This window comes from Watersipora subatra, chromosome 8 (assembly GCF_963576615.1).
Source record: "Watersipora subatra chromosome 8, tzWatSuba1.1, whole genome shotgun sequence".
Classification (NCBI taxonomy): Eukaryota; Metazoa; Bryozoa; class Gymnolaemata; order Cheilostomatida; family Watersiporidae; genus Watersipora; species Watersipora subatra.
In genome coordinates this window covers 49,087,912-49,091,935 of record NC_088715.1, presented here as the reverse complement: position 1 = coordinate 49,091,935, position 4,024 = coordinate 49,087,912, and positions in this window count along the sequence as shown.

Below are 4,024 nucleotides of genomic sequence, written 5' to 3'. Positions count from 1 at the left end.
TTTATTGCTAGTCAGTAAATTCATTGTACCGTAGCTACGCTTTCTCATGCGTGTCTGAATTACTTAAATCTGTTGCAATCAGGGTGATAAGCCAGTTTTATGCAATTCGCTTGAGCACACCCTTATTGAAACCAGATTATGTTACGTTTAAGTTAAGCAAAGTGTAGCCAAATCTTCATTAAAAGAGCAGTAACCGATTGAACAAAATCATTTAAATAATTGATCGAGCTTAATTTATAAATGATTCAGTTATTTTTATTGCCAGCATCAATCATAAATTTAGATTAGCAAAGTTTCCAGTAAAGCAGAACCTCTTTAGAATATAAGCCGAGAGCATTTTGGAAGCCATTTGGTTAGTCGATATGGTTTTTATGTTATTATTAGACGCTAGATATTTTTATACATAAAACTGTGCCAAAGAAAGCCATGGGAACTTACGAAAGGTGTTTCAGTATTGATAGATTAGGCTGTATTAAGCATAAATCTTTACTATAAAGAGAGCCAAGTCGATCTGTTTATCCATCTGTCTGAATCCACACTAAAGCGTTAGGAGAAAAATAGCATCGGGCAGGAATAAAACCCATGTATGTGAATCCCAACCAAGCATGCTACCAACTGTGGCACTCAACCATCTTTTCACAACTGAGAATAATTGTACACATAGTTATTACACTTGACAATAGTTCACATCACACAAGACTGCCAGAGTACTAGTTTAAGATTATAGATGCTAAAATTGTTTGGTTCTACCAACTTAAAAAAATATATTATTAGTTTCATGCGAGCTAACTAATCAGGCTACTCCCATCAACTTAGTAAAGCTAATTTGTAGATTCAAAACCTTGACTTTGTCCTTGACCAAAAAACAGACAACTAAAATTGTATCTCTTTTATGGTTTTTTCTTTGAAATCCTGAAAGTATCTAAATATATCTACTCTTTATTTTGGTTTGTTGCAACTCAGTGTTTTGTGGCTTCACTTAGGAGAAAGAAATCCCAGTTGTGCGAACAAGTCTCAACGTGTGCAAAAAGCTGTTATTTTTTACTGAAAGCTTAGCAAACCCGCTTTTAGGAAATAAGGTTATTTGGAAAGTTACGGGTTACTAATTGATTACTGGATATTATTCAATTATTCTCTATCTATAAAACATACTATTAAATAAATCCTCTTTTGTTTTCAAACTAACATTGCAAAACAGAGCAGAAAACTTATCACGTCAAACTTTTCTAAAATTCACTAAACTCATGCTCACACAAATAATTCGGTATTAACTTGGCTCACACATTCAACATTTTCTACCAAGCATCATTGCCGTTACCAAGTTGTTCTGATCATAAATCAATGATTCACTCTTTTTTTCAACTTGTTTGTAGAATGGAAAGGTTTGATTTCAGCAGAGTTAATCTCCCATACATGTAGTTATTTGCAAAAATAGCAAAGTTGGTAATGTTTCATAAAATGCCAATTCATGCAAAATTTATAAATCTGATAGATTTAGTTAAACAAAAAAATTAGCAATTGTACTGCAAAACACTGTCACAGTGCATTTAGAAAACAATAACTAGACAACAGCAAAAAGCTGATTGCAAAACAATTAACATACATGTAGGTTGAAGTTATTGCACAAGAACTGTAAAAAATAATACCTTTTAAAATGTGTGGAGATTTTAGAGCCAATGAAAAACTTTTATGCAAAAAATCAATAGAATGCTGAGATATTAAAATAAAATATGTCAAACTAAGTTAAACTTTAGTAACCTTGTCATTCTTGATTGAAGAACAAAAAATATTTGTATAATTGTATATTTTTGCAAAAAAATTCTTCAACAATAACACAGTTTTTGTTATGTAATGTGGGTCATGCTTTGATAAAAAATTGTTGCTAAGCAACTAGACTTTACATTACATGTTTTTTTAATCTTTTGTAAAAAAAAGTTTTATTTACAATAATAGAAGTAATAACAGATTTCATCAGCTTAAGTTGGTGCTTGTCTATAAAAAAACATAAAACAAAATGGAACACTCTGTAATGCTGGATTTTATGCAGTCCACATTGACACTAGTTTCACACAATGAAAGCAACAAAACAGCAATATTTTTAGTTAATAGCAAAAATGTTGATAATAACTACTGGTTAATTTTTTAGGTGAATCAACAAACATTTTTTAAAAATTTTGAAATAATGCTTCTTTCTGATGCAATAACAAACAGTTGCATAACCTATTTAGCTATTCACGTCAGCTTTTAGCACAACACATAAAAGTTTTTACTCAAAAAAGTTAATAATATTCATTAAGTTAACTGAATGGGCTGATATTACACAATGAGGAGTGTCTTAAAATCAGACAAAAATGACAAAATAATTATACCAGGTTGTAACTTAGAAAAAAAAGTAATATAAAACTGACATTACTGTTTTCACAAGGAATTCAAATTTTTCCAGTCTTGCAATATAGATGATTTGCTTTTCAATTATTCTTCAGCTTATTTATCTGATATATTAGAGAATTCCGACAATATCGACACCTTGATTAAAGCATTAAAAGAAGTTAAATTGCCATTCAAAATCACAGAACAGCAAACAGTGCATGCATACTACACTGCGCATACATGCTATGGCTTACTTACATACTACAGTGCACATACATAATACAGTGTACATATATACTACAGCATACTTACATACTGCAGCGTACATATATAATACAGCTTACATACATACTACAGCGTACATATACACTGCAGCATACATACAAACTACAGTGTACATAATTACTATAGCATACATGTTAACTACAGCGTAGATACATGTACATAATACAGCGTAGTTACATTTTAGTGACTATACAAATCACTGATACATTTCAATATTCTATTTATGATGTTTTAATAAGCAGCCATTTTTCAAGGCTATTTGCGCTGGCTGAATGTTATTGAAAAGTGATGTTTTTCAATCTAACGCCTGGTAGTAAAACTTTAACTGTAGCAGCCATTGCAAGGATGATAAACTTGATAAAGATTTAGTTTCAGGCAACATATATTAGTGTATTAGTAGCCTAAAGGTTACTCGTAAGACACAAGTGCTTCTAATAAACACATGATGTTGAAAAAAAGTTCATTAGCCTACTATCAAATGCATTTGATAAATACATCCCTGATAACATCAATGCTAAACGGTCACCTGTGTGGTCACTGAGTCTGGAGTCTGGAAACCGAATCATAATAATCAAGATCACACCCAGCATAACAAAAACTGCAAAGACATTTTCAGCTGTCAAATATCATCTTTTGCCTTTGATGCCTAAAATTATTGAGATTTTTATTAAAAGCCTCCTTTTCCTCAACTAGATTCAACTGATAAGTACCGCCCACTCTTTACAGTAATTCGCCCACTTTTTTTTAGTAATTTGTTGGCAAATGTAAACAATATTTATGATTCACCAATTTGTACTAAAGCCCGTTTACAATTACCCTGATAACAATCTAATGTATCTATCACCTACTTCCTGCGGCACACTTATCAACCGCCAATATATTCAGTTGCGGTGTTCTTAATTTATGCCCAACCTACAAATTATCATAAAACATTTAGACTTGTCATCAAGGCTTGACTCACTCAATCTGTCTGACCTCATTCTTTTTATGTTATTTCCCAATTTGGTAGTGAATTTATAGTTTAGGAAGGCTGAAGACACTGAAAATAATGCAGCATTGCTTTGTTTTTGCCCCCTTCAGATGCTTCATCGATTTTCTATCAAAAACTGCCTTTGTGATATTGTTAAGTATTTGACAGTACTTACATGTACATAAACAAATATAAGTATAGCAGTTCTTAGCTAGTTATAGTTAACTCTCTTTTTAAATTAATTATAGGTTACTCTCTTTTTAACTAGTTATAGTTAACTCTCTCATTAACTAGCTATGGTTAACTCTTTTTCAATTAGTGATGCTAGTTGACTGCAGCTACTGAATAACTAGTCATTTGCTGTTACTAAAATTACTTTGATTCAACCAAACCCAGATA